We start from the raw sequence: 13,797 nt of genomic DNA, 5'->3' as shown, positions 1-13,797 counted from the left end.
TCTGATTGACAGTGGTCCGTGATCTGCTGTTATGCTACAATGCTACTGACCATTGGGGGAGCGATAGCAAGCAAGAGAGTTAGATATCAAGAGTCATAGATTGATAGATAGATAGATAGATGGATGGACGGCAAGGCAAGCATCTGATTGACAGTGGTCCGTGATCTGCTGTTATGATACTATGCTACTGACCATTGGGGGAGCGATAGCAAGCAAGAGAGTTAGATATCAAGAGTCTTAGATAGATAGATAGATAGATGGATGGATGGACGGCAAGGCAAGCATCTGATTGACAGTGGTCCGTGATCTGCTGTTATGCTACTATGCTACTGACCATTGGGGGAGCGATAGCAAGCAAGAGAGTTAGATATCAAGAGTCATAGATAGATAGATAGATAGATGGATGGACGGCAAGGCAAGCATCTGATTGACAGTGGTCCGTGATCTGCTGTTATGCTACTATGCTACTGACCATTGGGGGAGTGATAGCAAGCAAGAGAGTTTGATATCGAGAGTCATTGATAGATAGATAGATAGATAGATGGATGGATGGATGGACGGCAAGGCAAGCATCTGATTGACAGTGGTCCGTGATCTGCTGTTATGCTACTATGCTACTGACCATTGGGGGAGCGATAGCAAGCAAGAGAGTTAGATATCGAGAGTCATAGATAGATAGATAGATAGATGGATGGATGGACGGCAAGGCAAGCATCTGATTGACAGTGGTCCGTGATCTGCTGTTATGCTACTATGCTACTGACCATTGGGGGAGCGATAGCAAGCAAGAGAGTTAGATATCAAGAGTCATAGATAGATAGATAGATAGATGGATGGACGGCAAGGCAAGCATCTGATTGACAGTGGTCCGTGATCTGCTGTTATGCTACTATGCTACTGACCATTGGGGGAGTGATAGCAAGCAAGAGAGTTAGATATCGAGAGTCATTGATAGATAGATAGATAGATGGATGGATGGATGGACGGCAAGGCAAGCATCTGATTGACAGTGGTCCGTGATCTGCTGTTATGCTACTATGCTACTGAGCATTGGGGGTAGCGATAGAAAGCAAGAGAGTTCGATATCGAGAGTCATTGATAGATAGATAGATAGATGGATGGATGGATGGACGGCAAGGCAAGCATCTGATTGACAGTGGTCCGTGATCTGCTGTTATGCTACTATGCTACTGACCATTGGGGGAGCGATAGCAAGCAAGAGAGTTCGATATCGAGAGTCATTGATAGATAGATAGATAGATGGATGGATGGATGGATGGACGGCAAGGCAAGCACCTGATTGACAGTGGTCCGTGATCTGCTGTTATGCTACTATGCTACTGACCATTGGGTGAGCGAAAGCAAGTAAGAGAGTTAGATATCGAGAGTCATAGATAGATAGATAGATAGATGGATGGATGGACGGCAAGGCAAGCATCTGATTGACAGTGGTCCGTGATCTGCTGTTATGCTACAATGCTACTGACCATTGGGGGAGCGATAGCAAGCAAGAGAGTTAGATATCAAGAGTCATAGATTGATAGATAGATAGATGAATGGATGGACGGCAAGGCAAGCATCTGATTGACAGTGGTCCGTGATCTGCTGTTATGATACTATGCTACTGACCATTGGGGGAGCGATAGCAAGCAAGAGAGTTAGATATCAAGAGTCTTAGATAGATAGATAGATAGATGGATGGATGGACGGCAAGGCAAGCATCTGATTGACAGTGGTCCGTGATCTGCTGTTATGCTACTATGCTACTGACCATTGGGGGAGCGATAGCAAGCAAGAGAGTTAGATATCAAGAGTCATAGATAGATAGATAGATAGATGGATGGACGGCAAGGCAAGCATCTGATTGACAGTGGTCCGTGATCTGCTGTTATGCTACTATGCTACTGACCATTGGGGGAGTGATAGCAAGCAAGAGAGTTTGATATCGAGAGTCATTGATAGATAGATAGATAGATAGATGGATGGATGGATGGACGGCAAGGCAAGCATCTGATTGACAGTGGTCCGTGATCTGCTGTTATGCTACTATGCTACTGACCATTGGGGGAGCGATAGCAAGCAAGAGAGTTAGATATCGAGAGTCATAGATAGATAGATAGATAGATGGATGGATGGACGGCAAGGCAAGCATCTGATTGACAGTGGTCCGTGATCTGCTGTTATGCTACTATGCTACTGACCATTGGGGGAGCGATAGCAAGCAAGAGAGTTAGATATCAAGAGTCATAGATAGATAGATAGATAGATGGATGGACGGCAAGGCAAGCATCTGATTGACAGTGGTCCGTGATCTGCTGTTATGCTACTATGCTACTGACCATTGGGGGAGTGATAGCAAGCAAGAGAGTTAGATATCGAGAGTCATTGATAGATAGATAGATAGATGGATGGATGGATGGACGGCAAGGCAAGCATCTGATTGACAGTGGTCCGTGATCTGCTGTTATGCTACTATGCTACTGAGCATTGGGGGTAGCGATAGCAAGCAAGAGAGTTCGATATCGAGAGTCATTGATAGATAGATAGATAGATGGATGGATGGATGGACGGCAAGGCAAGCATCTGATTGACAGTGGTCCGTGATCTGCTGTTATGCTACTATGCTACTGACCATTGGGGGAGCGATAGCAAGCAAGAGAGTTCGATATCGAGAGTCATTGATAGATAGATAGATAGATGGATGGATGGATGGACGGCAAGGCAAGCACCTGATTGACAGTGGTCCGTGATCTGCTGTTATGCTACTATGCTACTGACCATTGGGTGAGCGAAAGCAAGTAAGAGAGTTAGATATCGAGAGTCATAGATAGATAGATAGATAGATGGATGGATGGACGGCAAGGCAAGCATCTGATTGACAGTGGTCCGTGATCTGCTGTTATGCTACAATGCTACTGACCATTGGGGGAGCGATAGCAAGCAAGAGAGTTAGATATCAAGAGTCATAGATTGATAGATAGATAGATGGATGGATGGACGGCAAGGCAAGCATCTGATTGACAGTGGTCCGTGATCTGCTGTTATGATACTATGCTACTGACCATTGGGGGAGCGATAGCAAGCAAGAGAGTTAGATATCAAGAGTCTTAGATAGATAGATAGATAGATGGATGGATGGACGGCAAGGCAAGCATCTGATTGACAGTGGTCCGTGATCTGCTGTTATGCTACTATGCTACTGACCATTGGGGGAGCGATAGCAAGCAAGAGAGTTAGATATCAAGAGTCATAGATAGATAGATAGATAGATGGATGGACGGCAAGGCAAGCATCTGATTGACAGTGGTCCGTGATCTGCTGTTATGCTACTATGCTACTGACCATTGGGGGAGTGATAGCAAGCAAGAGAGTTTGATATCGAGAGTCATTGATAGATAGATAGATAGATAGATGGATGGATGGATGGACGGCAAGGCAAGCATCTGATTGACAGTGGTCCGTGATCTGCTGTTATGCTACTATGCTACTGACCATTGGGGGAGCGATAGCAAGCAAGAGAGTTAGATATCGAGAGTCATAGATAGATAGATAGATAGATGGATGGATGGACGGCAAGGCAAGCATCTGATTGACAGTGGTCCGTGATCTGCTGTAATGCTACTATGCTACTTACCATTGGGGGAGCGATAACAAGCAAGAGAGTTAGATATCAAGAGTCATAGATAGATAGATGGATGGATAGATGGACGGCAAGGCAAGCATCTGATTGACAGTGGTCCGTGATCTGCTGTTATGCTACTATGCTACTGACCATTGGGGGAGCGATAGCAAGCAAGAGAGTTAGATATCAAGAGTCATAGATAGATAGATAGATAGATGGATGGATGGATGGACGGCAAGGCAAGCATCTGATTGACAGTGGTCCGTGATCTGCTGTTATGCTACTATGCTACTGTCATTGGGGAAGCGATAGCAAGCAAGAGAGTTAGATATCGAGAGTCATTGATAGATAGATAGATAGATGGATGGATGGATGGCAAGGCAAGCATCTGATTGACAGTGGTCCGTGATCTGCTGTTATGCTACTATGCTACTGACCATTGGGGGAGCGATAGCAAGCAAGAGAGTTAGATATCAAGAGTCATAGATTGATAGATAGATAGATGGATGGATGGACGGCAAGGCAAGCATCTGATTGACAGTGGTCCGTGATCTGCTTTTATGATACTATGCTACTGACCATTGGGGGAGCGATAGCAAGCAAGAGAGTTAGATATCAAGAGTCTTACATAGATAGATAGATAGATGGATGGATGGACAGCAAGGCAAGCATCCGATTGACAGTGGTCCGTGATCTGCTGTTATGCTACTATGCTACTGACCATTGGGGGAGCGATAGCAAGCAAGAGAGTTAGATATCGAGAGTCATAGATAGATAGATAGATAGATGGATGGACGGCAAGGCAAGCATCTGATTGACAGTGGTCCGTGATCTGCTGTTATGCTACTATGCTACTGACCATTGGGGGAGCGATAGCAAGCAAGAGAGTTAGATATCGAGAGTCATTGATAGATAGATAGATAGATAGATAGATGGATGGATGGACGGCAAGGCAAGCATCTGATTGACAGTGGTCCGTGATCTGCTGTTATGCTACTATGCTACTGTCATTGGGGAAGCGATAGCAAGCAAGAGAGTTAGATATCAAGAGTCATAGATAGATAGATAGATAGATAGATGGATGGACGGCAAGGCAAGCATCTGATTGACAGTGGTCCGTGATCTGCTGTTATGCTACAATGCTACTGACCATTGGGGGAGCGATAGCAAGCAAGAGAGTTAGATATCGAGAGTCATTGATAGATAGATAGATAGATAGATGGATGGATGGATGGACGGCAAGGCAAGCATCTGATTGACAGTGGTCGGTGATCTGCTGTTATGCTACTATGCTACTGACCATTGGGGGAGCGATAGCAAGCAAGAGAGTTAGATATCGAGAGTCATAGATAGATAGATAGATAGATAGATAGATAGATAGATAGATAGATGGATGGATGGATGGATGGCAAGGCAAGCACCTGATTGACAGTGGTCCGTGATCTGCTGTTATGCTACTATGCTACTGACCATTGGGTGAGCGAAAGCAAGTAAGAGAGTTAGATATCGAGAGTCATAGATAGATAGATAGATAGATGGATGGATGGACGGCAAGGCAAGCATCTGATTGACAGTGGTCCGTGATCTGCTGTTATGCTACAATGCTACTGACCATTGGGGGAGCGATAGCAATCAAGAGAGTTAGATATCAAGAGTCATAGATTGATAGATAGATAGATGGATGGATGGACGGCAAGGCAAGCATCTGATTGACAGTGGTCCGTGATCTGCTGTTATGCTACTATGCTACTGACCATTGGGGGAGCGATAGCAAGCAAGAGAGTTAGATATCGAGAGTCATAGATAGATAGATAGATAGATTGATGGATGGACGGCAAGGCAAGCATCTGATTGACAGTGGTCCGTGATCTGCTGTTATGCTACAATGCTACTGACCATTGGGGGAGCGATAACAAGCAAGAGAGTTAGTTATCAAGAGTCATAGATAGATAGATGGATGGATAGATGGACGGCAAGGCAAGCATCTGATTGACAGTGGTCCGTGATCTGCTGTTATGCTACTATGCTACTGACCATTGGGGGAGCGATAGCAAGCAAGAGAGTTAGATATCAAGAGTCATAGATAGATAGATAGATAGATGGATGGATGGATGGACGGCAAGGCAAGCATCTGATTGACAGTGGTCCGTGATCTGCTGTTATGCTACTATGCTACTGACCATTGGGGGAGCGATAGCAAGCAAGAGAGTTAGATATCAAGAGTCATAGATAGATAGATAGATAGATAGATGGATGGATGGACGGCAAGGCAAGCATCTGATTGACAGTGGTCCGTGATCTGCTGTTATGCTACTATGCTACTGTCATTGGGGAAGCGATAGCAAGCAAGAGAGTTAGATATCAAGAGTCATAGATAGATAGATAGATAGATGGATGGACGGCAAGGCAAGCATCTGATTGACAGTGGTCCGTGATCTGCTGTTATGCTACTATGCTACTGACCATTGGGGGAGCGATAGCAAGCAAGAGAGTTAGATATCGAGAGTCATAGATAGATAGATAGATAGATGGATGGATGGACAGCAAGGCAAGCATCTTATTGACAGTGGTCCGTGATCTGCTGTTATGCTACAATGCTACTGACCATTGGGGGAGCGATAGCAAGCAAGAGAGTTAGATATCAAGAGTCATAGATAGATAGATAGATAGATGGATGGATGGACGGCAAGGCAAGCATCTGATTGACAGTGGTCCGTGATCTGCTGTTATGCTACTATGCTACTGACCATTGGGGGAGCGATAGCAAGCAAGAGAGGATATCGAGAGTCATAGATAGATAGATAGATAGATGGATGGATGGACGGCAAGGCAAGCATCTGATTGACAGTGGTCCGTGATCTGCTGTTATGCTACTATGCTACTTACCATTGGGGGAGCGATAACAAGCAAGAGAGTTAGATATCAAGAGTCATAGATAGATAGATGGATGGATGGATGGACGGCAAGGCAAGCATCTGATTGACAGTGGTCCGTGATCTGCTGTTATGCTACTATGCTACTGACCATTGGGGGAGCGATAGCAAGCAAGAGAGTTAGATATCAAGAGTCATAGATAGATAGATAGATAGATGGATGGATGGATGGACGGCAAGGCAAGCATCTGATTGACAGTGGTCCGTGATCTGCTGTTATGCTACTATGCTACTGACCATTGGGGGAGCGATAGCAAGCAAGAGAGTTAGATATCGAGAGTCATTGATAGATAGATAGATAGATGGATGGATGGATGGACGGCAAGGCAAGCATCAGATTGACAGTGGTCCGTGATCTGCTGTTATGCTACTATGCTACTGACCATTGGGGGAGCGATAGCAAGCAAGAGAGTTAGATATCGAGAGTCATAGATAGATAGATAAATAGATAGATAGATGGATGGCAAGGCAAGCACCTGATTGACAGCGGTCCGTGATCTGCTGTTATGCTACTATGCTACTGACCATTGGGGGAGCGATAGCAAGCAAGAGAGTTAGATATCGAGAGTCATTGATAGATAGATAGATAGATGGATGGATGGATGGCAAGGCAAGCATCTGATTGACAGTGGTCCGTGATCTGCTGTTATGCTACTATGCTACTGACCATTGGAGGAGCGATAGCAAGCAAGAGAGTTAGATATCAAGAGTCATAGATAGATAGATAGATAGATGGATGGACGGCAAGGCAAGCATCTGATTGACAGTGGTCCGTGATCTGCTGTTATGCTACTATGCTACTGACCATTGGGGGAGCGATAGCAAGCAAGAGAGGATATCGAGAGTCATAGATAAATAGATAGATAGATGGATGGATGGATGGCAAGGCAAGCATCTGATTGACAGTGGTCCGTGATCTGCTGTTATGCTACAATGCTACTGACCATTGGGGGAGCGATAGCAAGCAAGAGAGTTAGATATCGAGAGTCATTGATAGATAGATAGATAGATGGATGGATGGATGGACGGCAAGGCAAGCATCTGATTGACAGTGGTCCGTGATCTGCTGTTATGCTACTATGCTACTGACCATTGGGGGAGCGATAGCAAGCAAGAGAGTTAGATATCGAGAGTCATAGATAGATAGATAGATAGATAGATGGATGGATGGATGGATGGATGGATGGATGGCAAGGCAAGCACCTGATTGACAGCGGTCCGTGATCTGCTGTTATGCTACTATCAGCAGCAGCAGCGGCAGATTTGGCGCCGAGGCTTAGTTGGTTAAAGCGCCTGTCTAGTAAACAGGAAGTCCTGGGTTCAAATCCCAGTGGAGCCTTAGGCGGGCTTTCTGTGCTCCTTGCGAAGCTTGTGCTTCCGCTTTGTCGACCATCAGCTTTAGCAAGATAGGCTTATCGTAAAGCCATCAGAGGACGTATTGAACTGGAAAGCCAACTGGACAGACGCCGGTTTGTAAAGAAGAACCAGAACCCAAAGGACACGCGCTACGCGCACCTAACGGCCAACGTCCAATTCCCATTGCTGCCCCTGGACAGTCGCAACAGGGAGCTTGTTGCTCCCGTCAACCTTACGTTTTCACCTCTGTGTGCTTCCTTTGTTGCAGCCTGCATCCAATTTTTGTTTTGTTTTGTTTTGTTTTGTTTTGTTTTGTTTTGTTTTGTTTTGTTTTGTTTTGTTTTGTTTTGTTTTGTTTTGTTTTGTTTTGTTTTGTTTTGTGCCTTACGCCTGAGTGTAGGCACTGGGGAATGGGAGAGTCCTGGCACCGTGGCTTAGTTGGTCAAAGCGCCTGTCTTGTAAACAGGAAACCCTGGGTTCGACTCCCAGCAGTGCCTTGGTTTATGTTGGCCTAGGCAATGGAAAGGAAGTTTCTAAACGCTCAATACATTTTTGCAAGATGGCCGTCCGCAGCAAGCAGCTTTAGGTTACTGTAGCCGCAGTCTGGCAAGCTGACCGCCAGAAGTAGAAACAATAACAAGGGGCGGGGGGAAAAGTGGGCTGTCCCTTGGTGGATTCGAACCAACATCCTTTCGCTTAACAGCCAAATGCGCTGACTGATTGCGCCACAGAGAGGTGTTGTGGTCGCTGCAGTCGTGCAGTTCCTTCACAGTTGCCAAAAATCATTTCCAGCACATGATTTTCTTTGTCATTGAATGCAACATACGTGACCATTGGGGGAGCGATAGCAAGCAAGAGAGTTAGATATCGAGAGTCATAGATAGATAGATAGATAGATAGATAGATAGATAGATAGATGGATGGATGGACGGCAAGGCAAGCATCTGATTGACAGTGTTCCGTGATCTGCTGTTATGCTACTATGCTACTGACCATTGGGGGAGCGATAGCAAGCAAGAGAGTTAGATATCAAGAGTCATAGATAGATAGATAGATAGATGGATGGACGGCAAGGCAAGCATCTGATTGACAGTGGTCCGTGATCTGCTGTTATGCTACAATGCTACTGACCATTGGGGGAGCGATAGCAAGCAAGAGAGTTAGATATCGAGAGTCATTGATAGATAGATAGATAGATGGATGGATGGATGGACGGCAAGGCAAGCATCTGATTGACAGTGGTCCGTGATCTGCTGTTATGCTACTCTGCTACTGACCATTGGGGGAGCGATAACAAGCAAGAGAGTGAGATATCGAGAGACATAGATAGATAGATAGATAGATGGATGGATGGACGGCAAGGCAAGCATCTGATTGACAGTGGTCCGTGATCTGCTGTTATGCTACAATGCTACTGACCATTGGGGGAGCGATAGCAAGCAAGAGAGTTAGATATCAAGAGTCATAGATAGATAGATGGATGGATGGATGGACGGCAAGGCAAGCATCTGATTGACAGTGGTCCGTGATCTGCTGTTATGCTACTATGCTACTGACCATTGGGGGAGCGATAGCAAGCAAGAGAGTTAGATATCGAGAGTCTTTGATAGATAGATAGATAGATAGATGGGTGGATGGACGACAAGGCAAGCATCTGATTGACAGTGGTCCGTGATCTGCTGTTATGCTACTATGCTACTGACCATTGGGGGAGCGATAGCAAGCAAGAGAGATAGATATCGAGAGTCATAGATAGATAGATAGATAGATGGATGGATGGACGGCAAGGCAAGCATCTGATTGACAGTGGTCCGTGATCAGCTGTTATGCTACAATGCTACTGAGCATTGGGGGAGAGATAGCAAGCAAGAGAGTTAGATATCAAGAGTCATAGATAGATAGATGGATGGATGGACGGCAAGGCAAGCATCTGATTGACAGTGGTCCGTGATCTTTTGTTATGGTACTATGCTACTGACCATTGGGGGAGCGATAGCAAGCAAGAGAGTTAGATATCAAGAGTCATAGATAGATAGATAGATAGATGGATAGATAGATAGATAGATAGATGGATGGATGGACGGCAAGGCAAACATCTGATTGACAGTGGTCCGTGATCTGCTTTTATGCTACTATGCTACTGACCATTGGGGAGCGATAGCAAGCAAGAGAGTTAGATATCAAGAGTCATAGATAGATAGATGGATGGATGGATGGACGGCAAGACAAGCATCTGATTGACAGTGGTCCGTGATCTGCTGTTATGCTACTGACCATTGGGGGAGCGATAGCAAGCAAGAGAGTTAGATATCGAGAGTCATAGATACATAGATAGATAGATGGATGGATGGACGGCAAGGCAAGCATCTGATTGACAGTGGTACGTGATCTGCTGTTATGCTACTATGCTACTGACCATTGGGGGAGCGATAGCAAGCAAGAGAGTTAGATATCAAGAGTCATAGATAGATAGATAGATAGATGGATGGACGGCAAGGCAAGCATCTGATTGACAGTGGTCCGTGATCTGCTGTTATGCTACTATGCTACTGACCATTGGGGGAGCGATATCAAGCAAGAGAGTTAGATATCGAGAGACATAGATACATAGATAGATAGATGGATGGATGGATGGATGGACGGCAAGGCAAGCATCTGATTGACAGTGGTCTGTGATCTGCTGTTATGCAACTATGCTACTGACCATTGGGGGAGCGATAGCAAGCAAGAAAGTTAGATATCGAGAGTCATAGATAGATGGATGGATGGATGGACGGCAAGGCAAGCATCTGATTGACAGTGTTCCGTGATCTGCTGTTATGCTACAATGCTATTGACCATTGGGGGAGCGATAGCAAGCAAGAGAGTTAGATATCGAGAGTCATAGATATATAGATAGATAGATGGATGGATGGACGGCAAGGCAAGCATCTGATTGACAGTGGTTCTTGATCTGCTGTTATGCTACTATGCTACTGACCATTGGGGGAGCGATAGCAAGCAAGAGAGTTAGATATCGAGAGTCATAGATAGATAGATAGATAGATGGATGGATGGACGGCAAGGCAAGCATCTGATTGACAGTGGTCCGTGATCTGCTGTTATGCTACTATGCTACTGACCATTGGGGGAGCGATAGCAAGCAAGAGAGTTAGATATCAAGAGTCATAGATAGATAGATGGATGCATGGATGGACGGCAAGGCAAGCATCTGATTGACAGTGGTCCGTGATCTGCTGTTATGCTACTGACCATTGGGGGAGCGATAGCAAGCAAGAGAGTTAGATATCAAGAGTCATAGATAGATAGATAGATAGATGGATGGATGGACGGCAAGGCAAGCATCTGATTGACAGTGGTTCTTGATCTGCTGTTATGCTACTATGCTACTGACCATTGGGGGAGCGATAGCAAGCAAGAGAGTTAGATATCGAGAGTCATAGATAGATAGATAGATAGATAGATAGATGGATGGATGGACGGCAAGGCAAACATCTGATTGACAGTGGTCCGTGATCTGCTGTTATGCTACTATGCTACTGACCATTGGGGGAGCGATAGCAAGCAAGAGAGTTAGATATCGAGAGTCATAGATAGATGGATGGATGGATGGACGGCAAGGCAAGCATCTGATTGACAGTGGTCCGTGATCAGCTGTTATGCTACAATGCTACTGACCATTGGGGGAGCGATAGCAAGCAAGAGAGTTAGATATCGAGAATCCTAGATAGATAGATAGATAGATGGATGGACGGCAAGGCAAGCATCTGATTGACAGTGGTCCGTGATCTGCTGTTATGCTACTGACCATTGGGGGAGCGATAGCAAGCAAAAGAGTTAGATATCGAGAGTCATAGATAGATAGATAGATAGATGGATGGATGGACGGCAAGGCAAGCATCTGATTGACAGTGGTCCGTGATCTGCTGTTATGCTACTATGCTACTGACCATTGGGGGAGCGATAGCAAGCAAGAGAGTTAGATATCGAGAGTCATTGATAGATAGATAGATAGATGGATGGATGGATGGACGGCAAGGCAAGCATCTGATTGACAGTGGTCCGTGATCTGCTGTTATTCTACTATGCTACTGACCATTGGGGGAGCGATAGCAAGCAAGAGAGTTAGATATTGAGAGTCATTGATAGATAGATAGATAGATGGATGGATTGATGGACGGCAAGGCAAGCATCTGATTGACAGTGGTCCGTGATCTGCTGTTATGCTACTATGCTACTGACCATTGGGGGAGCGATAGCAAGCAAGAGAGTTAGACATCGAGAGTCATAGATAGATAGATAGATAGATAGATAGATAGATAGATAGATAGATAGATGGATGGACGGCAAGGCAAGCATCTGATTGACAGTGGTTCTTGATCTGCTGTTATGCTACTATGCTACTGACCATTGGGGGAGCGATAGCAAGCAAGAGAGTTAGATATCAAGAGTCATAGATAGATAGATGGATGGATGGATGGACGGCAAGGCAAGCATCTGATTGACAGTGGTCCGTGATCTGCTGTTATGCTACTGACCATTGGGGGAGCGATAGCAAGCAAGAGAGTTAGATATCAAGAGTCATAGATAGATAGATAGATAGATGGATGGATGGACGGCAAGGCAAGCATCTGATTGACAGTGGTTCTTGATCTGCTGTTATGCTACTATGCTACTGACCATTGGGGGAGCGATAGCAAGCAAGAGAGTTAGATATCGAGAGTCATAGATAGATAGATAGATAGATAGATAGATGGATGGATGGACGGCAAGGCAAGCATCTGATTGACAGTGGTCCGTGATCTGCTGTTATGGTACTATGCTACTGACCATTGGGGGAGCGATAGCAAGCAAGAGAGTTAGATATCGAGAGTCATAGATAGATGGATGGATGGATGGACGGCAAGGCAAGCATCTGATTGACAGTGGTCCGTGATCAGCTGTTATGCTACAATGCTATTGACCATTGGGGGAGCGATAGCAAGCAAGAGAGTTAGATATCGAGAGTCATAGATAGATAGATAGATAGATAGATGGATGGACGGCAAGGCAAGCATCTGATTGACAGTGGTCCGTGATCTGCTGTTATGCTACTATGCTACTGACCATTGGGGGAGCGATAGCAAGCAAGAGAGTTAGATATCGAGAGTCATAGATAGATAGATAGATAGATGGATGGATGGACGGCAAGGCAAGCATCTGATTGACAGTGGTCCGTGATCTGCTGTTATGCTACTATGCTACTGACCATTGGGGGAGCGATAGCAAGCAAGAGAGTTAGATATCGAGAGTCATTGATAGATAGATAGATAGATGGATGGATGGATGGCAAGGCAAGCATCTGATTGACAGTGGTCCGTGATCTGCTGTTATGCTACTATGCTACTGACCATTGGGGGAGCGATAGCAAGCAAGAGAGTTAGATATCGAGAGTCATAGATAGATAGATAGATAGATGGATGGATGGACGGCAAGGCAAGCATCTGATTGACAGTGGTCCGTGATCTGCTGTTATGCTACAATGCTACTGACCATTGGGGGAGCGATAGCAAGCAAGAGAGTTAGATATCAAGAGTCATAGATAGATAGATAGATAGATAGATGGATGAATGGACGGCAAGGCAAGCATCTGATTGACAGTGGTCCGTGATCTGCAGTTATGCTACTATGCTACTGACCATTGGGGGAGCGATAGCAAGCAAGAGAGTTAGATATCGAGAGTCATAGATAGATAGATAGATAGATGGATGGATGGACGGCAAGGCAAGCATCTGATTGACAGTGGTCCGTGATCTGCTGTTATGCTACTATGCTACTGACCATTGGGGGAGCGATAGCAAGCAAGAGAGTTAGATATCGAGAGTCATTGATAGATAGATAGATAGA

General features: G+C 45.2%; 2 non-coding genes across 2 annotated transcripts; both read left to right on the top strand.

Moving 5' to 3' along the window:
- Positions 1 to 7,820: 7,820 nt before the first annotated feature.
- trnat-agu (transfer RNA threonine (anticodon AGU)) lies at positions 7,821 to 7,894 on the top strand. The gene has a single exon. It is a non-coding gene; the product is annotated as a tRNA-Thr (tRNA).
- Positions 7,895 to 8,334: 440 nt separating this feature from the next.
- trnat-ugu (transfer RNA threonine (anticodon UGU)) lies at positions 8,335 to 8,408 on the top strand. The gene has a single exon. It is a non-coding gene; the product is annotated as a tRNA-Thr (tRNA).
- Positions 8,409 to 13,797: the final 5,389 nt, after the last annotated feature.

Source organism: Amia ocellicauda, chromosome 2, assembly GCF_036373705.1.
Source record: "Amia ocellicauda isolate fAmiCal2 chromosome 2, fAmiCal2.hap1, whole genome shotgun sequence".
NCBI classification, from domain to species: domain Eukaryota; kingdom Metazoa; phylum Chordata; class Actinopteri; order Amiiformes; family Amiidae; genus Amia; species Amia ocellicauda.
This window is presented reverse-complemented; position numbering and strand designations above follow the sequence as displayed.